The sequence below is a fragment of the Lactuca sativa genome, chromosome 5 (genome assembly GCF_002870075.4).
Source record: "Lactuca sativa cultivar Salinas chromosome 5, Lsat_Salinas_v11, whole genome shotgun sequence".
Taxonomy (NCBI): Eukaryota; Viridiplantae; Streptophyta; class Magnoliopsida; order Asterales; family Asteraceae; genus Lactuca; species Lactuca sativa.
Window position 1 is genome coordinate 167139261 of NC_056627.2, and position 25258 is coordinate 167164518.

The window sequence follows — 25258 nt, forward strand, 5'->3', positions numbered from 1 at the left end:
CTACTAAAAGCACAGGATCTGTACTCAACTCGAGGAAAATTTAGGGGATTCTAAGGAACTAGTTATGCTCATTCAGCCTAAGGATGGGCTTGGTGATTGTTTGGGACTTAGTGGCCATGTGTGTTTGGGTTTGAATTGTGTAGACCCATCTAAGTTAATTGATTTCAAGGTATGGAGGGCCTTTCTCAAGGTAGTGTCAGTCGAGTTGTGGGACTCACGAAAGAAGCAATTGTAGTGATTTGTTTGAGGATTTCAACTGGAGGCTAATTGATTGGCAGATGGATTGGGATGTCACTATTTTCAACAAAGGTTATGTTCTTCCAAGTTTCCTTGTTTGGAGAAAAGATAGAACAAACATGTGATTTTCAAAGTTGGGGTGTAGACCCATCATGGGGCTAGATAGTACGATTTTTGACGGAAAGTGTGGCATTGTGGGAATGCACAAGAGGATTCTTGTGGCATTGTTGTCTTGGGATTAGATTAAGGGTATGCTTTATTCATATATTGTTGGATAAGGTACTAGTTGACTGTTTTAGGGACCAGGGTAAGTGAACCGGTAACGATAAGTTTTGTTGTCTGTGATGTATCCCAACTATGAGGATGATGCCTCTTGTATTTATGGGTGGTTCTCACAATGAATTGATGGATGGGTATTTGTAGGCGAGGTGTGTGGTAGTCCATTCGTTTTCAAATCAAGGATTAGTGTTATGAATGGATTGTCAGAATTATTGCTTGTGCACCTATGTGGGATCCTTGATGTTAGAAGCGACTTTGATTGGGAAGTTTCCAAGGTCTCCATCTTATATTCAGCATACCTTTGAGTTTGTTTGGTCTTTATCTGAAAGACCATCTTGCTTTGTGTTATACATTCCAAGGGTCATAGATGCTATGAATTTGGTTGAGCCGGTTTAGGATTTGGTCTATTTGTAATGCCAGTTAGTGGAAGTTCGAACCCTAAGTGGGGGAGGAATGGTTATTCTGGTGGGATGATCATCGATCTGTTTGAGTTTATGGTTCCGGCATTATAGGTTGCAGATATATGTGGTTCGGGTATGTGAGATTTTGGTTCAAGATTTGGTGAAAATGAGGTGCAAGGTAAGTTGCTATCAGATGTATGTTCTCAGGAATGCATGATTTGTCTTCGTGGCAGGAAGTTGTTGGAAATTGAGCTCGTTGTATCCAATAGTTCTTTGGGGTCACCGATGATTAGGTCAGGAGGCGTATGGGTTGCTTGTGTTGAGTATCGGTTGTTGCTGGATTTGTTAGCTCATTGTACATATTGTTATCTATTGTCTAGGATGATCAGGTGAATATCTGTCAATCAACTTCAGAGTTGGTATGTGTAGTTTCTCGTAGGCATTGTGCAGTAGTGTATTGGATTAGTGGATTAGTTTTCAATTCATTATAGATCGTTGGTCATTTCGTTCATTGTCAATAGTTGAGGTTCTTTGAAAGTTTCAAGTTATATCAGTGGAAGTTCAATGAATGCACCAGCCTATCTTCAATTTGTACATTGTACCTTTTGGTTTATGGGTATGGGTACCCTCAGTTGATGAGTATGGAAGTATTGTTCATAGTGAGCTCCAATTTGGTAGTTGTCCTTAGGGGTGTTGATCGGGTAAAATTTTTGGGTTTCGGGTAATTCGAGTTTTTCATATAAAAAAATTTACCCATTACCCTACCCAAATTAAATTCAGGTAAATTGGGTAAGGATAATTCGGGTAATGGGTCGGGTAAGGGTAATTCGGGTATTACCCGATTTTTAAATTTTTTTAAATTTTTTAATGGCACCTAAAAATAAATGTAATGAAATAAGTATGTCGTGCTAAACTTTTAACATTGAGATATTCTGCTCAATAATATTTGAGATATCAAGTATTCTTTCCAAACTTTCGATCATGGGTTGAATTCTTTATTTTTTTTTTCTATTTTTCTTGTGGAACTTGATCATTGGTTGGGTTGTCAACTTCAATCGTCTCATCTTCAACTTTAATATAGTCATCCATTGGTGATGAATACCAACGAAGAGCGGATGAGGTACGAGGGTTTTTTGACGTGGGGAAAATAGAACGAACCTCAACGAGGGAAATTGGGATTTGAGAATTGGGAGGGTTAGATAAACTCATAAAGGGACATTATTTCTTATATATATATATATATATATATATATATATATATATATATATATATATATATATATATATATATATATATATATATATATATATATATATATATATATATTTCGGGTAATCGGGTATACGTGAAACCCAAACAACTTACCCTTTACCCAACCTGAAAAAAATTCAGGTTACCCACTTACCCGAAAAAATTAACCCGATACCCGATTTACCCGTTACCCGAAAAAATCGGGTGGGTAATTTGGGTAACGGGTATTTTTGACAGGGCTAGTTGTCCTTGGTTATTAGGAGTTCGCACGTCATAGCGGTATTGGTTATTTTTTCAGGTGTGAATTTGGATTGACGCATAATCCAATTTTGGCATGTTGTGTCGATAGAGTTGCCATTTGGGTTGATCTGACTAAGGTTTTAGCAGCATCTCTAGATAACTTTAGAAGTTTTATCGAGCTAGTTACGTAGTGGTGGAGTCTTTTCAGTTTCAGTCAAGGGGTAGGATCTTGTTTCAGTCATTTATAAGGATGCTTCTGTTAACAATTGAGGTTCATCATATGGTACTTCACCCTTTGGGTAAGGTTGTGAGAAAAAAGGAATGCAGTAGATCCAGGGTTGGTTATGGGTTCTCTTGAGAGTGTATATTGTGGTAAGTTCATTAGATATTATCGTGAGGGGTATATGTGGACTAAACAAGATAGAAATGGAGCACTTGGTTCGAATTATAGGCATGGTTCTTATTTAGGTTATACCCTTTGAATTGGAAAAAGAGTTTAACAATCTATCTGATTTTCTAGTTGTTTGTGATCATGTTTTTGATAGGTTTTGTGTTGGTTGTAACATGTTATGTGAAAGGAATTTTGCATTATATGTAACGTCCCGAAAATCATGACAAAATTTTCTTTTTGTTTTTAGATTAATAAATCGTTAATACATTTCTTTCCCATAAAACCAAGGTAACCAAGATTTAACAAAACGTCATCAAATCCGAGTAATTCACAGAATGCAGAAACATGTGGTGTGTGCTCTACAATCATCTTGAGCTCTTCCGATTGAAAACCAGAGTACCTGAAACATAAACTGAAAACCGTAAGCACAAAGCTTAGTGATTTCCCAAAATACCATACAACATATAACCACAGATTATCATGCACATACATATAGTTGCCAGGGGCTCCCCCATGGTCTTTATTTGAAAAATCATGGGCTCCCCCATGGTCTTCGCCTGGAATGCCATGGGCTCCCCCCATAGTCTTTATCTGTAATGCCATGGGCTCCGCCATGGTATGATATCAAAGTGCCACAAGCTACCCCGGGGTCTTCCATGCAAGTATCAAAGAGACAACTAGCATATCACATAACAAGTAATGGGCCGACATTGGTGCCTTCGACCCATGGATATAGTGAGAAGACTCACCTTGATCGACTGATAACATAATCCTTCACTTGGTGCTGTTGCTAACTGGCTCCACACACTAAGCCAATCCAAACTGGTCTAAATTAATATCCATGGATAAACACGAAACATAGGCCGAACGATGGCCCAATATAACTCGGCCCACTAATGGCCCAAACCAGTTGGGCCTACTAAGGCCCAAACCCAAGTTAGGCCCACTAAATCCCAACCCAAACTCCTTAGGCCCAAACTAGGCTATCCAACCAGATAAGTCCGAACATGGCTCAAAACAAAAAGTCCAACCCCAAAATCAAGTCCAAAGCAAAAAAATCCAAAGAGTCCACTGACGACTCGAATACACGGCGTTCCCGAGATGAATGCACAGCGTTCCCGGCCAATGTCCAAAAATTGCACCAATGACTTAATACCTTAAGTCCAACGTCCAAATGTTTAAAATAGCTTCATATTATTGGCTTAACCCATAAAGTTGTCAACTTTGCACCTTTGCATGGTAACTTTTACAAGGACCAACTATGAAGCTCAAAGGATCTGGAGTAACTTCTACTCACAAGAACCATCACAAAGGGACCAAAACCAAAACCAAAACCAAAACCAAAACCAAAACCAAAACCAAAAAAAAACCAAAACCAAAACCAAAACCAACTAGCTAGATCTACATGAAAGACTTGTCAAGGTTGAGACCTTATACCTCCAGAAGTTAGATCTAGGTGAGCAAAGCCTTGATCCAAAAGCTCTAAGTCAAGTATTGAGTCTTCAAGAAGTTCCATCTTTCTTTTCAAGCACCAAAACACATAAAAATCACCATGAAGCTCAAGAAATACACAAATGAGGGCTAGAGTTTTGTTCTTAGGGTTAGAGAGAATGGAGGTTGAAGAATGGAAGAGGTTTGGGTCCATAATGATGCTTATAAAGGGGCCAAACCCTAAAAAATGAGTTTTGAATCTGCCCAGCGAATGCCCATCGTTCCGTTGAGGAACACCCAACATTCCTACATTGGCCTGTGACCAATTTCCTTGAACGCCATGTGTTCCCATCGGGTATGCCCCACGTACCTGGTTCGGCCCAAAACCCCTCTAACTTCAAATGGTCATAACTTTTGCAACCTTATCCGTTTTGTACGTTCTTTATGTCCACAGAAAGGTAACGAGAAGCCCTACACTTCTATTAACTTTATTTATCCTGAAAACCAACCGAACGAAAATCCAAAATTCATAAAAGGCCCGAACCAATGCCTTTAGCGATACCCTTGGGATGTAAAGTACAAACCAAACCCTTTCATCACATAATCAACATCACCTACATCCAAATGGGTCTAAACCTTTCTTCCCCAAGCGCCTAAGCTTTATGATAATTGATGATTGGGCCACGTTCCCGAATAATGAAGCGATTCAAAACCGAGCGTTACATTATAAAAGGGTATGAATCATGGGGTGTTTGGTTAGTGTTGAGAGAGATGTTGATTAGGTTTGGTTGTGTATCTTTAGGCCCCTATGGTGCTGGTCATGATTCTTCGGTTTACTGATGGAATGATGGAAAGATCAGCGTAGTATCGTGAGCCTGTCATTTTATTGGTCAGAAGGTGTCACAAATGTATCGTAAACCAGTGGTTGTATGATACATATGGGTGAGACCCGATAGTCATGTGATTGAGAATATTAGGTCTCGAATCGTTAGTCTTATTGGCATATTCGGGTGTTAGTGCCTTGATTAGGAGTCAGATGACTTAGTGACTAGCCATTTTGGATCATGGGGACAATAAAAAGGTTTGTTGGGAGTATTAACTGTGATTAGAAGTATCTTGTTAAATGTTTGCATTATGAACCTCGTTTGCTTGCAGGCCGTTTATTAGGAGCTTGTTTACAAATGTTGGGTATCAGTTCTTAAATATCGATTCATGGAGTTCGTTGTAAATATCTCGAGTGTTTTGTCAGGTGGAGGTACACCTGAGCCGATGAGGGATTTGGATGCAATGTGAGATTCTTGGATTGACCATCATTATAATCATGGCATATGCGAGTTGGTGATAACTTGTCAGAAAGTCAAGTGTGCATTTAAGTTTGTTCGGCACAATCTCCGGATTGGGTGAAATTCATGATTGATCTATTTTGAGTATTCATTCTACATGGTTGAGTGGTGTTCCTAGTTAGGGACTAGGGGTGGTTATAGGGAATGAATGATCAATAGTCTTATGCAATAATTAATGGGTTCCATTTTTTTTGAGAAGTTTCCTGCTTTGAGTGGTTGTCGATGTGATTTGAGGTCTTCCAGTTGGAAAGAGTAAAGTAGTTGTTTTAGTTCTAAGGTAGAATAGTTGGGTTTCTTTCATTGGCTGAGGGTAAAGTGTTAAGGTTCATTATTTCGAAAGGATAAGTGATTTCTGCTAAGATGAGGTTTGGATGACAGCGTTGCAAGGCGGTCGTCTGTATGGGACAAATCTTTAGTCTTAAATGGAGTTTAGGAAGTTCGGGCACGATCGACTAGGGTGGCAGAGGAAGTAGTAAGGAATGATTTTGAGGATGAAATCTAATTTAAGTGGGAGAGAGTTGTAACATCCTGTTTCGGGACATTTCTTAATTCAGGGTTTGTAGAGTGTAATTCGACTACACAAAGGCCTTGGGTTTTAAGCAAATGCAATTTAAACTCTCTTGAATGTTGATGGTGCTGGATAAGGGATTTAAACCTTGGATTTTTCATTGAAAGCTGAGGGGTAAAATGGGAAAGTTAATGTTTTGGGCTTCTTGCATAAATTAAGGATTTTAGTTCAAGATATTTTTAGTTATAAGCAACTAGATAGAGTTGTGTGGATCGTCGACACCTTTCTATGGATATAAAGATCATTGAAAACGAAGATTAAACAAAGAAGTTATGTCTATTAGAAATAGGCAAAGGGAATCTAGTAGTATGCAAGACGTACACAAGGGAGCACGCAGGGCATACATGCTGAGGGTGGGACGTGTTTTTAGTAGAGTACATAGGGCGTACTCAAAGTTACGCATGGCATAATTCCGTGGTCTAAAAACCCTAATTTTGGGGTTTTGAGCCTTATTTAAGCTTTCTAACCCCTTGGGGTGCTTCCTATCATCAGCCTTCCCCCTCTTGAGCCTCTAACTTGAAAACCTAGCATCCTTGGTCTTGTTTTGAGCCTTTTCAACATTTATAAGCTTATTTCTCCATTTAAAGGTGGAATCTTGAAGAACAAGGTGGTGGGAAAGTTCAAATAAGAAGGATTCAAGTATAGATCCACCAAGATTACATCAATTTTGGACCATTGTGAGTAAAAAGCTTCAAACTTTCTCATTAGTTTAATAGATCTTGTTAATTTTCATTTTTTCACTTTTTGGTCACTTTAGTGCATAAAGTTTAGATTTTGAAAATTTCTGACCTTGTTATGGATAAAGTTGGAAACTTTATCCGTCTAAACATCATAATGATTCAGATTTGAAGGTTGGAGAGTTGGAATTAATGGATTAAGATGAGAAAGATGTTGTTTTGGTCCCTTTGAAGCTTGAAGACTAGATCTTGGTTGTTTGGGCCATCCTAATGGTTAAAGTTGGAAACTTTATCCATTATAGAGCTATTAGGAACCTAATTTGAGTATTAGATGGTTAGGCTTTGAGCATTAAGTGCTTAATATGAAGATTGGAAAAAGAGGCAATACGCGGGGCATAATTTGGGCTACGCCCATCGCAACCTAGTTTTCACTCGTCTTCTGGATAATGCTCTATTCTTAACATAAAGTTAAGAGTACGCAACATGTAGGTCAGCAGAAGGTTGACTATTGAATTTTTGACCAGTTGACTTTTGGTCAACTATAAGGGCTTTAAGACTTGGAAGGGGTAAAATGCTCTTTTTCCCAAATATGGGTTAGCCATGTTATTTTTGGACTTGTTAAGTTGGAAAATTTCCTTAATTGTTAATCGGGGTTATTTTGGTTATGTATGGAGTGAGGAGCTTTTGATAGCAACAGCTCGAGTATGTTTTACCCGAATACCGATTGAGGTGAGTTTGTTCACTGTACTCGTGGGTTGAAGGCACCAATGTTGGCCCACTATATTATGTTTGTAGGATGATGGTTGTCTTTGTGACACTTGTTGATATGCATGTATGTGCTTGTTGTCTTTGTGACGCATGCTTATATGTCTGTATGCTTATGTATGTGGGGTGAAATGGACATGGGGGTTGATTCGAACCCGACATAGCTACAAGCTACTATATAGATTCATTATGGACTCGGGGTTGATACAGACGCAGGGGTTGATACGGACCCGACATAGCTACAAGCTGTTACATAGAGTCATTATAGACTTAGGGTTGATACGGACCCGAAATAGCCATGTGCTGTTATATTTGTATACATCTTGTATATGGTATTTTAAGGAACTCACTAAGCTTTGTGCTTACGATTTCTGTTTTAAATGTTTTCAGGTACTTCTAGTTTCAAAGGGAAGGGCCCGACTTGATCGCACTGCATCCCTTGGAGATTTATTCCGCACTGAATGTTTACGAATTACTCTGATGATTTGAGAATTCTTTTATTCTAATTGTCGTTGAGTTAATGAGTTAATGAATGAATGGTTTGACTTATTTAAAAATGAAAAATTTACTCAATATTTTTGGGACGTTACATCAACTAAATATGAAATTAATACATAATAAAACAAAAATATAGTTTACTACTCATTGAATCTTGGTGGATAATATGAACAATTTTTTCTATTACGACCTGGCTGGTGGCATATTGTACATCTACGAGGTTCATCAAGATGAAGAATGTCCATCTCATTACGAATTCAGTTTGCACGCCTTTGTCCTCAATGACCATAAAGTTTTGACTAATCTTCTTCAATCGTCCAGTTTGAATCCAACCAATAATCATCATAAGGAAGTGGTACTAACCCTAAATTATATTGTTTTTTTGTATGTCATACTAGTGTACACATTATTCACAATGGAAAGAGGATTGTCCCCTCTATTCTGACAAACTGCAAGTGCATGTGAACATGGAAATCTCTGTTTTCCTCTTATCACAAGTACACATATGTTGAAAATAATTAACAATTTGTATATTTCCTGCAGTTCGATTTATCTGTGACCTTGTGACAATTCTATAAACACCTTCATTATAGTTGATGGCATGCCCCTCAAAGTGGGCCAAGAATAAAAGTACTCCCTAGTTAGGGACCTCCAACGAGGCCCAGTCAGGCCCAGCACGGCTGCCCCAGCGGATCCCTACCTGCCGGGAGCCCCCCCAACATGGGGCGACCACGTGGAAGGCCCACCTTCGCCAAGGGGAACCTTCCACTATAGGATAAGGATAACGGCTCCAGGCGACAAGGAACACATCCAGAGCATTATCGCCTGTTCCAATCGTTGGACCTGCCATAACGAGGAACACGAATCACCAATAAGGACAGTGGATATTGTCGGAACTACAGTCCTTGTCCCTCGTACAGACTGAGGAGGATCCTTAGTATAAAAGGATCACCACTATGCCTTTAAGGGTAAGCTATCTCTCCCGATTCACAACCCTCACTCTCCAATACACTACTAACTTGACCGTCAGAGCGTTTTCCCGAGACCTCCTCCCGGAGAACGGCTGACACCTTTCTCTCTCTGTGACCTCTCAGGTTCTACTCCGACGAACTCAACCTTCACCATCCAGACGTTCGGAACCTAGGTCGCAACATTTGGTAGCGTCCGATTGTGTGGCAGTAGATACGCAAGTAACAAATGATGAACGAAGCCGCCAGCGAGCCGTCGGAAACACCACAAAGTCCGATACGACCGATGACCTCACTGGGGATGGCCACCACCCCGCTAACACCACCAACTCAGATGGTTGACACGAATTCTAAGACATCAGCATCTGGTGTCCCGCCACCTTCTTTCCTAGCGGCTCCACCTTTTGTTACGCTCCAAAACCATATACCAATACCCAATCTAAACAACACATTCCCACCGTTGTTCCCCAACATCGGCGGACCCGGTTCATTTACTCCACCTCCTCTACCATTGTTTTTTCCCAACACCTGCGGACCAAGTAACACCGGTCACAGTCTAATATTTCCACTCGTTCACGTCATAAATGAGTCACAACAAACGACACTCGTAACAGCACCGTTAACGACACAAACCACTAATGGACCACCCCCACTCATGCACACATCCGCAATCCTGGTGAATAACGCCACTAGTGGCCCAAGTGTTTCTTTTCAAACACAAAGCTACACACCATTTGTGACAGAACCATGCCGACACCGCCATTCACACCATACCAGCAACCCCCCACCACTCACACGTTTTCCACCCCGTTCCAGCAACATAACTTCTACGTCCCACCACCACCAAACTCACAACTTACAACAACATGATGGTACAGCTGTTCCTAGCAATGCAACAGCCGGGATACCATTTTGCTCAATAGACACCGGACCAAGACTGCCTCTTGCGCAGTGTCACTTCACCGTTTGTGAAAGAGTTGCTGGAATGCAAGATTCCCAACACCGCCAAACTACCCCATCTCAAAACATACGGCGACACTACAGACCCGGATAGCCACATTGATACATACGAATGGACGATGACATCTCTTAAGCTGGACGAACGCTTCTAGTGCACGTACTTCCCTACCACCCTAGACGGCAACGCAGGGACATGGTTCAAAACATTACGCCCTGGTAGCATCTGCAACTTTAGCTAGCTGAAGTAACTTTTTTTTTTCTAACTAACTTCATGTAGCCTCGTAAGTACAAAGGCAATTTTCACTACATTATTAGTGTAAGAAAAGAGAGGGGGAGACAGTCAAGGAAAATTTCCCTAGGTTCACCAAAGCAACATTAGACGTACCGTGACACGATGAAGGGTTGATCGCAGGTGCACTCACGTGGGGATTACTTCCCAGTTCTGTGACAACCCGATATTTCGATTCTATGTAATGACTTAAAAAGCCAAGTATTGTAACCACTTGTGAAAATAATGAAATTAACTTTGAAAAAAATAATGTACAAAAGTTTCTATTTAGTTACCTACTATGTTAGATATCATTAAACTGTGATCGTACATAAAAAGAATGTCTAAATATGACTTCGTATGAGGAAGTTATGATTTTTCCAAGTTCGGCATAGCGATAGACAACTAAAAACTCGAAATCGAGATCGAGCGACTTTTGTCCGGAATGACCTAAATGAGAATCGAAGGTCTCGACAATGGTTGTTCAACGGTAAAAAGTCTGGAAAAAACATACATCGGATAAAGAAGTTATGGATTTCTAACGAACTTTTCTTACCACGACCTTTTAATAAATAAATAATAAAAATAATTTAAAAATTGCCGACGGAGTCTAAACAAAAATTATAGAGGGTAGTCTCACCTACGCGTGGATATAAAGAACGTCAAAAACGGAGTTCGTATGAAGAAGATATGAATTTTTGAAGTTTACTAAATAATAAAAATATAAATTTAAATCAAATTTCGGTATTATCCGAAGGAGGAGTCACCGGGCCAATCCGATTTACGCCCAGATTACTCTCGTACGCCCAGCGTACTCGAGGACTAGGCCTCGTATCGTCCACGTCACCCCCTATGCGAGGCTGTCACACCCCCGAACCAGACGGCGGAAACGTCCGGGGGCTGTCGTGACTCAATTGAATACCATAACATTGAATATATATGAAACATAACAACATTCGTCACCATTCATTAACATAGTACAACCAGTAGTGTTTACATGTCATACATTGTTTAAACATTACATTCCCAAAAATTAATTTGTTCCATTCATACAAAAATATACTGCAACCGTCACTGAATATGGTTTCCCTTGATTCACTGGTTCCCTGAGAATACAAGTATTTTGAAAAACGTCAACATATGAAATGTTGGTGAGTTCATAAGTAGTGTTTGAAATCGAATGTTTGTATTGTTTGAAAAACCACCAGAAAATCCGATATTTTCTGAAAAGAAAAGCTTTGAAAACATTTGTGAAGATCCATAGGTATGCTTGTTTGTTTCTATACTTGTGAAAAAAAAATGTTCATTGAAGATGTATGCATTTCAAATCTGTATGTATTGAAAACCCTAGGAAAACCCGATGTTCTCCTAGTTCCTTGAATTACATGAAGTTACATTGAAACCATTGCATAGCGTATAGTGTCAGTCCCAGGCGACTTTGGAAGGTTCTCGAGCAGGATTATTTACTACAAACCCGCGTTACACAAACGCCCAGTTTATAGTTATACTAACGATCCCGAAGGCGTCGTCAGTACTAATCGCGTTATCCAATCGCCCTGACTAGGTGTAGTCCCACATCCGAAGAGAAAGAGGACACGAAGGGCTCGTTGACTCTATTAATCGGTTGGGGATAATATGCGTGCGAGGGGTCCCCGACCCGCCTCGTAAAATATACAGACTTTTCTAGCGACACCAAGGACCCTTGGGGACCAGTGGTATACAAGCCATTGAAAGTCCCTCTACGTTGTGCCAAGTCGGTGAAACTCAACACCTCGTAGAAAAATATGTGTCTTCGGGCCTTAAGATCAGGTCATTGGGCTAGCTAGGCCCAACAAGCAAGATTTTACACTTTTGGGGCCCGAAGATGGTGCGTAGACGTCTGTGCACACTCGTATGTAAGCTAAGTTCCCAACGTTATTTATATGAATCGTAGTGTCGTAGTGTTAGTAGTTGTAGGTTTCTATTGGCTCGAGACCGAGCCAATTCGTTTAACAACGACTTTTGGCCTTGTAATGTATTGTATTTCGTCGATAGTCGCGGTGCCATTATTTGATCAAATTGTATATATTGAATTAGCCTTGAAATATTTCTGTTTTCAGCCCCTCATAGTTTGTAAAATTTACATTTTCAACCCTTTTGTTAAATACTTCCCGGTTTAGTCCTTGAACTAATTTTCTTGACATTTTAACACCAAAAATTATTGAAATTAATAATTTTCAGCATATTTTTCATAGAAAACAGTTTAAGTCCCTGAAAATGCAGTTTTCTCGGTTTTAATCCCTTCTTTTCGCAACTTTGACAATTTTGGCCCAAATTGGAAAATTTTTGCAACTTTGGTCCTTTTTAAATTTAGAAAGCATTTTAAACCTTTGAAAAGGGTTTGGAACACTTATAGTCCACTGTTTTACCGAAAATCACAGTTTTGGCCCTCCAAAACAGAAAAATTCGCATAATGGGCCTCATTGGGCTGAAATTTTCATTTTTAGCCCATTAAGCTTGAAATTTATGTTTTTAATCCCCTAAATAAATGTATTTCCAGAAATTGAATTATGGATACTGTTTTAGCACACTTCATCCATCAGAATCTGTGAAATGTCAATTTGGGCCCTTAATTTTGTATTTTTCACATTTTTGGCCCAAAATTTGTGTTTTTAACCCAAAGAAAATTATTACTAAACCACTTAGCCATTTTTCTTGAAACACTTTGTATGTAGAAAGGTATTTGAAGCTAAAATCATAAAACATAAGTTATATCTCGGTTTTGAGGGGTTTTATGGCTAGATCCAACATTAAAACACATAAAAGCATACATATAAGCATGGAAATCATACAAGGCATACAAACACATATAGATCTACACTTTCACTTGTATTCCCCCCCCCCACAAAACTCATAAAAACAGAAAATAGGGGGTATGAAGCTCACCTTGGGGGTAGTTTCGGTTCTTGAAGAAAGATTGGAAGAAATGAAGTGATTTTTGGCCTTTGCACTCCTTGATGAACTTTTCGAGATTATGGGGTTTCTAGAGTGCAAGATCATGATTTTTGCATGGATTAGGAAGAGATTTTTGATAAATAAGGAATACAAGTCATAGATCCAAACAAAACCTTACCTTAGATGATGATTTTTGTGGAAGAACTTCCTTGAATGCTTCCTTTGTTTTTCGAGATTTTGGATGGAGAGGGAGAGATGTTCTTGAGTGATCTAGAGAGGATTTGTGAGAGATTTGTGGTGTGTGAGTGTGCTTGTGGCCGAGAGTGAGAGAGGAGAGAAGGAAGAAGTGATTTTGAAGTGATGTTGCATGGAAACATGGACTATATTGCATGGATACCCTATGGACAATAATGAGGTGGCATGGGAAAGTCAAACCCTCCTCTTGGGCTTGATGTGGGCCGAAAACATGGAAGGAAAAGGAAATTTTTGGGCTTTTTGCTCCCAAGCCCAATATTAGTGTTAATTAGGGTGTGTTTTAAGTCTAAAGGAGTGTGGTAGGATTTTTATATTTTTATTGGACTAGTTTAGGTTATTCATGCATCAAGGCTTTCAATTCATTTCATTCTAGGCCCAATATGGCCCAAAATGTTGAAATAAATAAGTGTGGGTCCAATTAGAGCCCAATTAGGGTTCTAAGCCCATGATAGTCTAATTGGAAGCTTATTGGTCCATTTGGATCCAATAGGGGAGTCCTAATCCAAAATGGACTTAAAAAGGACTTTTAGGGTCTCCAATTGTTTGATGACTATTTGTAGTACTTGTATAATGTATTTACTTGAAGTTTTTGATTCACATTAACTTGAATGTATAGATTACATGGCTCAAAATTTCCAGTTGTGACATCATCCCCCCGTTAGAGGGAATTTCGTCCCGAAATTCTGTTTGAAAGCTAGATTTGAGAATGCTAGAATAGGTGAGGGTACTTCTGCTTCATTTGATCTTCGCGTTCCAACGTGAATTCTGGCCCACGCTTTGCGTTCCACCGTACCTTCACGATCGGGATGCGACTCTGCTTAGTACGCTTCACCTCCCTGTCCATGATTTCGATAGGTTCTTCGACGAACAGGAGATTCTCATTGATTTCGATTTCGTCAAGAGGAATGACAAGGGTTTCATCTGATAGGCACTTTTTCAGATTAGAGACATGAAACACGGGGTGTAAACCGTTTAGCTCCGCGGGTAGTTGTAGTCTGTAGGCTACCTGGCCTATTCGGGCGACAATTTCGAAAGGTCCAATGTATCGCGGGTTCAGCTTTCCCCGTTTTCCGAAACGTATAACCCCTTTCCAGGGTGAGACTTTCAACAGTACTCGATCGCCGACCTGGAATTCTAAGGGCTTTCGCCGTTTATCAGCGTAGCTCTTTTGTCTGTCACGCGATGCTTGCAATCGAGCTCTGATCTGAACGATCTTTTCTGTGGTTTCGCGAATAATCTCCGGTCCTGTTATTGTCCCATCCGACGCATGCGTTCTTGCTAGCTGGGTGTCACCTACTTCAGCCCAACATAACGGTGATCTACATTTACGCCCGTACAGTGCTTCGAAAGGGGCCACCTTGATGCTCGAATGGTAACTATTGTTATATGAGAATTCAATCAACGGTAGGTGGGTATCCCAAGACTTTCCGAAGTCTATTACACAAGCACGAAGCATGTCTTCAAGCGTTTGAATGGTTCGCTCACTTTGACCGTCCGTTTGTGGGTGATACGCGGTGCTCATATCGAGATGAGTTCCCATTGCCTTGTGGAGTGATTGCCAAAACCGCGACGTGAATCTACTGTCCCTATCCGAGATGATAGATTTTGGCACTCCATGGAGTCTTACGATTTCTCGCAGGTACAACCGCGTTAGTCTCTCCATCTTGTAGGATTCTTTGATTGGCAGGAAATGGGCAGATTTCGTCAGTCGGTCGATTATTACCCATATGGTGTCCAGTCCGTCCGACGTCTTGGGCAGTTTGGTCACGAAGTCCATAGAAATCCCTTCCCATTTCCACTCAGGGATTGTCGGTTGCTGTAACAATCCGGAAGGTTTCTGGTACTCCACTTTTACTTTGGCGCACGTAAGGCACTTACCAACATAGGTTGCGATTTCCGCCTTCATGGTAGGCCACCAGTAGTGTTGCTTGATGTCCAAATACATCTTGTCCAAACCAGGATGAATGGAGTATCGTGTCTTGTGGGCTTCCTTCATAACGGTCTCCCTAAACCCTCCAATTTTTGGGACCCAAATACGGTTCATGAAGTAGTATACCCCATTCTCCTTGACTTCTAGGTTCTTCTCCATCCCGCGCAATGCCTCACTATTCCTATTTTCCGCTTCTATAGCCTCTGCCTGGACTGCTGCAATTTGAGTGGCCAGATGAGACTGAATGGTTATCGAGTGCGTTTTCGTACGGCGATTTGTGTACTCCTTCCGACTTAATGCGTCAGCTACCACGTTGGCCTTGCCTGGATGGTACTTGATCTCGCATTCATAGTCATTTAGTAATTCCACCCATCGCCGCTGTCTCATGTTTAGCTCCTTTTGATTCAAGATGTGCTGGAGGCTCTTGTGGTCTGTGAAGATGGTGCACTTTGTACCGTACAGGTAGTGCCTCCAAATTTTTAGGGCGAAGACCACGGCTCCCAGTTCTAGGTCATGGGTCGTGTAATTTACTTCGTGCGTCTTTAGTTGGCGGGATGCATATGCTATCACTCTTCCACGTTGCATGAGAACGCAACCTAAGCCTTGATTCGACGCGTCACAGTAGACTACAAAATCTTCCGCTCCTTCGGGTAGAGATAGTACAGGAGCGTTGCAGAGAGCTTGCTTCAAGGTTCGAAACGCAATCTCTTGTCGGTCTGTCCACTTGAATGGCACGCCCTTTTGCGTAAGCAAGGTAAGTGGCTTGGCGATTTTAGAGAAGTTTTGGATGAATCTCCTATAGTAGCCTGCTAGGCCTAAAAACTGACGAATTTCTGTGGGCGTAGTCGGAGTTGCCCATCCTTCCACAGCTTTGACCTTAGAGGGATCCACATGAATTCCGTCTTGGCTAACCACGTGGCCTAGGAAATTCACACTCCAGAGCCAGAACTCACACTTGGAGAGTTTGGCGTAAAGCTTTTCCGATCGCAGCGTCTCTAGGACTTGTCGGAGATGTTGGCCATGCTCCTCTTTGCTTCGAGAATAGACGAGGATGTCATCGATAAACACAATGACGAATTTGTCCAAGAACGGTCGACAGATTCGATTCATTAGGTCCATAAATGGGGCAGGTGCATTTGTTAGACCGAAGGGCATTACGACGAATTCATAATGTCCGTAGCGGGTTCGAAAAGCGGTTTTAGGAATATCTTCTTCTCGGATTTTGAGTTGGTGGTATCCGGATCGTAGATCTATTTTAGAAAAATAGCTAGCTCCTTGGAGCTGGTCGAATAGATCATCGATTCTCGGGAGTGGGTAGCGGTTTTTAACAGTGAGTTTATTCAACTCTCTGTAATCGATGCACATTCTGAAAGATCCGTCCTTCTTTTTGACAAAGAGCACTGGGGCTCCCCACGGCGAGTAGCTAGGTCGGATAAATCCCTTGTCCAGAAGCTCACTGAGTTGGCTGGACAGTTCCTGCATTTCGGCAGGAGCCAACCGATATGGTGATTTAGCGAGAGGAGTTTCTCCTGGAACTAGATCGATTCGAAACTCAACCTGTCTTTCTGGGGGTACTCCCGGAAGATCTTCGGGAAACACGTCCGGAAATTCACACGCTACTGGAATGTCTTGGATGTTAGTTTCTTCTTTGGTCTTGTCCACTATGTGAGCCAAGAACGCCAAATTGTTCTTTCGCAAGTGTTTTTGTGCTTTGATGCACGAGATGAGACGAAGATTCGTACTGGGTTTGTCTCCATAAATTACTAGGGTTTCGTGATTTGGGAGACGAAGGCGAACGGCCTTCTCGTGGCACATAATCTCAGCATGGTGGGGGCTTAACCAATCCATGCCGATAATCACATCGAAACTCCTAATTGATACTGGCATCAGATCTATTCGTAAGACGTGTTGATTTAGGGTTAGGGTACATCCGATGTAGATCTCCCTAGTGGATTCGGTTTTCCCATTGGCCATTTCCACCGTATAGGTTTCATTTAGCTTTTGGGGTTGTTGTTTTAGTAAATGTTTAAACTTCTCACTTACGAAACTTCGCTCCGCTCCGGTATCAAATAAGATGCATGCATAAGTGTGGTTTAGGAGGAACGTACCGGTCACAACTGCGGGGTCCTGAACTGCATCACTCTGACCCATAGTCAGCATTCTTCCTGCTCCTCTGTTTCCTGAGTTGTTGTTGTTAGGGCAATCTCGACGGAAGTGTCCCGTCCTTCCACACCCAAAACAGGTGTGGCTAGGCCCTGCATTGTTGCTGCCGGTATTGGTGTTGTTGTTATTGCGGTGGTTGTTGTTGTTGTTGTTCTGGTTGTTTCCCTGACTCTGGTTCTGAGAAGGATAAGTCCTGCAGAACCTTGCAGTGTGTCCCCTTCGGTTGCAACTGGTGCAATGGAACTCCTTAGATTCTCCATGGTGATGGAAACCGCACTTATTGCACTTGGGAGCATTACCGGAATAGGGTCTTGAAGCATTTGAAGCAGCTGAGGCTGGAGCATGTGGTGTGGCTGGAACCGGCGCAGTAACAGCGTTAACTGCCACCGTTTGCTGCTTTTTAGAGGTCTCGGGGCCCTGACGCCCCTTTCTCTTGTTGTTCCACCCTTTCTTACCATCACCCTCCTTTTTCTTCTTAGTCTCCACTGGATTCTCGCCCTTCTTGTTGTTATGATCATATAGCCTCTTTGCCAATCTCTTCGCACTGTCAAATGTTTCAGGGTTTGCAGCTATCACATTCCCTTGAATGGGGGATGTCAGTCCCCAGATGAATCGTTCGACCTTCTTTCCTTCTGATGTGATCATACCCGGGCACAACAGAGATAGTTCGCTGAATCTCGATATGTAAGCATCGATGTTCCCATTCTGCACAGTGAGGTTCCATAGTTCCTGTTCCATCTTTTGTATTTCGCCTCGGGGGCAGTACTCAGTCGTCAACATCTCTTTCATTTCTGCCCAGGGAATAGAGTTGGCAACAGGGAGTGTCATAGCTTCTATGTGACCATTCCACCAAGTGAGTGCTTGATCCACAAAAGTGCAGGCCGCGAACTTCACTTTCATCTGCTCGGAGCACTCGCATATCTCGAACATCGACTCTACCTTCTCGATCCATCGCTTCAGAGCGATCACTCCTCCAGTGCCGTTGAAAGTTCGGGGTTTAGCGTTCGCAAAATCCTTGTAGGTGCACGTTTAGTGAGTCCTTGGTTCGTCCCGTTGTTCGAACTTCCGGAGCCTTGACCATTGCCTCCTCCGTTGTTCCCTCGGTGAAGTTGTGCCATAGCTGCTGTGACTGCAGCGGGCACGGCTGCCTGGAAAGTAGTGGAGTCAACTTCGGGCGGGGTTGGTTCGGGATTCCCGCGAGTAGGTCGGAGAGGCATCTTCTTGTCACGAAACGGAAAGATGTTGAGTGTACGTGGTTTCGGTGAGGTTGTGATCCTACTAACTAGGGGTATGGTACGGACTTAAGTACTTCTATCATTTAGCACACAATCCTAGATTCGCAACACATAGCAAACACGTAAAAGTTCACTAATATTATCCTATGTCTCTTCCACTATTGCAGACTAAACATACATTCTCTTTTTGGTGTTAAGGGGTATAGTTTTAGGTTCCCTAGCTATCCCGATCTCATCAAGACGTGTGTTAGTTTTACCTTGGAGAGAATGTAGTTGATCAGGCTACATTCACTCCTTGGTATCACTAAGAACAGTCTCGAATGAACCGAGATACCAGCATTATTATGTTTGATTCGGCGTTAGGTCCTTACTCCTAATGCAAGCAAGTGTGTTTTATTTACTTGTTTTGTTCAGAGTTATGTTAGTCCCTCTTTTTGGTTTATAGTTGCATATCAATGTATGGCTCGACATGCTAGTTCACTATAAACAAAGCTCTGATACCAACCTGTCACACCCCCGAACCAGACGGCGGAAACGTCCGGGGGCTGTCGTGACTCAATTGAATACCATAACATTGAATATATATGAAACATAACAACATTCATCACCATTCATTAACATAGTACAACCAGTAGTGTTTACATGTCATACATTGTTTAAACATTACATTCCCAAAAATTAATTTGTTCCATTCATATAAAAATAAACTGCAACCGTCACTGAATATGGTTTCCCTTGATTCACTGGTTCCCTGAGAATACAAGTATTTTGAAAAACGTCAACATATGAAATGTTGGTGAGTTCATAAGTAGTGTTTGAAATCGAATGTTTGTATTGTTTGAAAAACCACCAGAAAATCCGATATTTTCTGAAAAGAAAAGCTTTGAAAACGTTTGTGAAGATCCATAGGTATGCTTGTTTGTTTCTATACTTGTGAAAAAAAAATGTTCATTGAAGATGTATGCATTTCAAATCTGTATGTATTGAAAACCCTAGGAAAACCCGATGTTCTCCTAGTTCCTTGAATTACATGAAGTTACATTGAAACCATTGCATAGCGTATAGTGTCAGTCCCAGGCGACGTTGGAAGGTTCTCGAGCAGGATTATTTACTACAAACCCGCGTTACACAAACGCCCAGTTTATAGTTATACTAACGATCCCGAAGGCGTCGTCAGTACTAATCACGTTATCCAATCGCCCTGACTAGGTGTAGTCCCACATCCGAAGAGAAAGAGGACACGAAGGGCTCGTTGACTCTATTAATCGGTTGGGGATAATATGCGTGCGAGGGGTCCCCGACCCGCCTCGTAAAATATACAGACTTTTCTAGCAACACCAAGGACCCTTGGGGACCAGTGGTATACAAGCCATTGAAAGTCCCTCTACGTTGTGCCAAGTCGGTGAAACTCAACACCTCGTAGAAAAATATGTGTCTTCGGGCCTTAAGATCAGGTCATTGGGCTAGCTAGGCCCAACAAGCAAGATTTTACACTTTTGGGGCCTGAAGATGGTGCGTAGACGTCTGTGCACACTCGTATGTAAGCTAAGTTCCCAACGTTATTTATATGAATCGTAGTGTCGTAGTGTTAGTAGTTGTAGGTTTCTATTGGCTCGAGACCGAGCCAATTCGTTTAACAACGACTTTTGGCATTGTAATGTATTGTATTTCGTCGATAGTCGCGGTGCCATTATTTGATCAAATTGTATATATTGAATTAGCCTTGAAATATTTCTGTTTTCAGCCCCTCATTGTTTGTAAAATTTACATTTTCAACCCTTTTGTTAAATACTTCCCGGTTTGGTCCTTGAACTATTTTTCTTGACATTTTAACACCAAAAATTATTGAAATTAATAATTTTCAGCATATTTTTCATAGAAAACAGTTTAAGTCCCTGAAAATGCAGTTTTCTCAGTTTTAATCCCTTCTTTTCGCAACTTTGACAATTTTGGCCCAAATTGGAAATTTTTTGCAACTTTGGTCCTTTTTAAATTTAGAAAGCATTTTAAACCTTTGAAAAGGGTTTGGAACACTTATAGTCCACTGTTTTACCGAAAATCACAGTTTTTGCCCTCCAAAACAGAAAAATTCGCATAATGGGCCTCATTGGGCCGAAATTTTCATTTTTAGCCCATTAAGCTTGAAATTTATGTTTTTAATCCCCTAAATAAATGTATTTCCAGAAATTGAATTATGGATACTGTTTTAGCACACTTCATCCATCAGAATCTGTGAAATGTCAATTTGGGCCCTTAATTTTGTATTTTTCACATTTTTGGCCCAAAATTTGTGTTTTTAACCCAAAGAAAATTATTACTAAACCACTTAGCCATTTTTCTTGAAACACTTTGTATGTAGAAAGGTATTTGAAGCTAAAATCATAAAACATAAGTTATATCTCGGTTTTGAGGGGTTTTATGGCTAGATCCAACATTAGAACACATAAAAGCATACATATAAGCATGGAAATCATACAAGGCATACAAACACATATAGATCTACACTTTCACTTGTATTCCCCCCCCCCCACAAAACTCATAAAAACAGAAAATAGGGGGTATGAAGCTCACCTTGGGGGTAGTTTCGGTTCTTGAAGAAAGATTGGAAGAAATGAAGTGATTTTTGGCCTTTGCACTCCTTGATGAACTTTTCGAGATTATGGGGTTTCTAGAGTGCAAGATCATGATTTTTGCATGGATTAGGAAGAGATTTTTGATAAATAAGGAATACAAGTCATAGATCCAAACAAAACCTTACCTTAGATGATGATTTTTGTGGAAGAACTTCCTTGAATGCTTCCTTTTTTTTTCGAGATTTTGGATGGAGAGGGAGAGATGTTCTTGAGTGATCTAGAGAGGATTTGTGAGAGATTTGTGGTGTGTGAGTGTGCTTGTGGCCGAGAGTGAGAGAGGAGAGAAGGAAGAAGTGATTTTGAAGTGATGTTGCATGGAAACATGGACTATATTGCATGGATACCCTATGGACAATAATGAGGTGGCATGGGAAAGTCAAACCCTCCTCTTGGGCTTGATGTGGGCCGAAAACATGGAAGGAAAAGGAAATTTTTGGGCTTTTTGCTCCCAAGCCCAATATTAATGTTAATTAGGGTGTGTTTTAAGTCTAAAGGAGTGTGGTAGGATTTTTATATTTTTATTGGACTAGTTTAGGTTATTCATGCATCAAGGCTTTCAATTCATTTCATTCTAGGCCCAATATGGCCCAAAATGTTGAAATAAATAAGTGTGGGTCCAATTAGAGCCCAATTAGGGTTCTAAGCCCATGATAGTCTAATTGGAAGCTTATTGGTCCATTTGGATCCAATAGGGGAGTCCTAATCCAAAATGGACTTAAAAAGGACTTTTAGGGTCTCCAATTGTTTGATGACTATTTGTAGTACTTGTATAATGTATTTACTTGAAGTTTTTGATTCACATTAACTTGAATGTATAGATTACATGGCTCAAAATTTCCAGTTATGACAGAGGCTATGCCTCGTCCCCTCCGAGCTTCGAGGCAGTCGAGGATGCGGTCACGCATGACACACGCGTACGCCCAGCGTACCGAGGCGGTTCCCAGCCCCTATAAAAGGGATGCAAGGGTTCAGGGGAAAATGCTCATTTCCTCTCATCTTTCTTGCGTTTTTGCCTCGTTTTCCGTGCACGTGATATCCCGAAGCCCCGGTTTCCATACTCAAGCCCTGTAGGTCGTTTGTGCTCCCGAGAATCCCGAGAAAATCCGCTTTCTCGAGTCAAAGTTCTGCTCGGTTTTCATCTCGCCTTCTTCGATCTTTCAAGTGAGTTCATACCCATATAAACTACGCTTTTAAATGTTTGATAAATGATTTTTATACAATAATAGGGGGGAAATGCAAGTAAAACACGCGGTTATTATCGTGTATAAATTAACGATTCAATATATAAACTTTTTATCTAAGTAATCATATGTGATTCATAAATTACTACATGAGTATTCTCGTATGAAATATATATTTTCAATAACACCTTGCCTTGTGGAAATAAAACGTGTTTATATATATATATATATATATATATATATATATATATATATATAAATCAAATGCTCCATTTTTACATTAGGTATATGTGATCAGTCAAGTCACTTTACGTGTTATACTTTACATAATGAGTGAGCATTACACTAGGGTTTACTATACGAACGAAACACACACTTTGAAAAACTATAATAGGTATAATTTACGAGGAAATCATGAACATTTACATTACATCAAGGAGATATTCTCATATACCAGAACAAATGGACATTTTCATACGTAATTCTGTTTTACACTAAATTTTGTGAGACATTTCACGTACTTTCGAGTATGCATTTTAAGTCCTGTATTATATACCATAATCCCTTGTAGGGGGAGCGTGATACTTGTGTATAGATCTATACGGGATTGACAATCCCGCACCTAAGTTGTTAGCTACAACTAGGCCGGCAGGCCTGGGGTGACAAACGTCATAACTTTCCAATGCTTGAAGAACGTTGATATAGGCATCCTGGTCAAATAGTATGGTTATAAGACTCACATGGAGTATTAAAAACACATTGATTTACGGGTTTTTCAAATTCCTTAACGATTTACACATAAAACTACTATTTTAGGCATGAATAGCACTATTGCAATTATAGTTTTGGAACAATCAAACTACCATCTACTATAGTAGAAAATATGGGATTTTCTTGGAACATTTAACATGAACAAACCATTTTCATTCTTTTTCATATAAACATTGTCACTAAATACTTATGAACTCACCAGCTTAAATGCTGATCTACTCTTTCAAAAGTACTTGTATTTCTCAGGGATTCAGTAATACAAGTAAAACTACAACTTTTGAAGAAGGGACGCTATGGCGTTACTTTAATTTCATTTTAAACATCATATTGTAATTTTCTTTTGAAACAAGTACCTTTCAACAATGTAAACTTTTAAATTATATATGTGATGGTTGTATTGCTTTCTTTACTATGTATTCAATTGTTTCGATACTACATGAAGTCATCCACCCTCGAACGATTCTGTCGTTCTGGTTTGGGGGTGTGTGGGTGGCCTCGGCTGAAGATAAGAAGAGAAAGGGGAGAGAAAGAAGTGAAGTGACTCTTATGGATACATGTTGGTCCATGCATGGAGATATGGGGTGTAATCTGGAGGTGACACCTACCAAAGTCAACCCTCCCCATGATGCTTTTCTATTTTTCTATACTTGGGCCAATGTCTTGGGCTAGGAGGAAGGAAATAGATTAATTTGGCCCACTTCTTATCTTGGTTCGAAATTTTGAGGTCCATGAAGAAGTTTTCGGCCCATTGGACCCTTAGGGTGGTTCACGGCTTAATTAGCATAAAAGATTAGGTTTATGGCCCATTAGGGCTAATTAGATTAGTTATGGCCCAACAAGGTGTTGGATTAGTGTTTATGTCCATAACTATTTTGGTATGTACTTGACCCGATGGTGCATGGTCCTTTTGGGTTGCCTTCCCCAAATCAACTTGATAGGATGAATTATGGAGAGAAATGATTAAATATGATTTATTAATATATTATGAGAATAATATATTAAAGGAGAAATCATATTGGTTAATTAATATTAGTCAAGAATTAATAAGTATTAAGTTTGTGGCTAAAAGACTTTAATTAAACTAAAGGACTAGATAACCCTAATAGCCTCACTATTTAAATAACACTTATGCCCAAAAAACGTGACCAAGCTACCTTCTAGGGTTTCCATACGTTTTGGGCAGCCTCCTTCTCTTCTCTTCTTCACCCTCTTGCTCTTGGTGTTTGTGAACCATTAGAAGAGTGAAATTTATGACTCTAAGCTTTCTAAAGTCATTACAAGGAGGATTTGAGATTGTTATTGCTACATAACAATCAATGTATGATCTAAACCCTAATTTATATGTTATATTGATTATCATATGCTAGATCTAGGGTTTATAGTCTTGGATAACTTGCATGTACAATAGAGAAACCTAGATCCAAGCATTAGGGTTTGTATGAGCACATAGGATGTTCTTAAGGCGAAAACCCATCAGTGGTATCAGAGCCTTGATTGGTTTCTATTGTATTGATGCTTTGTGTGTTTATTCAAGTTGCAAAATCGTTTTTGGACATTTTGCCTGATGAACTCGACGATTACCACAGTGTACTCGGCGAGTAGGCCTCAACTCGGTGAGTCCAGTGTGGTACTCGGCGAGTTCGAGCGTCAGAAAGAGGGCATTTCAGGATTTCTTGCTGTTTTACTCATGGATACTTGCCTTATCTGTTCTAGGTCATTAAAATCCAATTTTAAACATATTTATGAGTATATCCTTGATTAAACAAAAGATAATTACCAATTGATTAGATAATAACTTCCTTATATGATAAAGTTTGATTATTTGTATTAATTGGGTAACTTATTTTGTAAGAAATTGAAATTAGGTCAAATATAGAT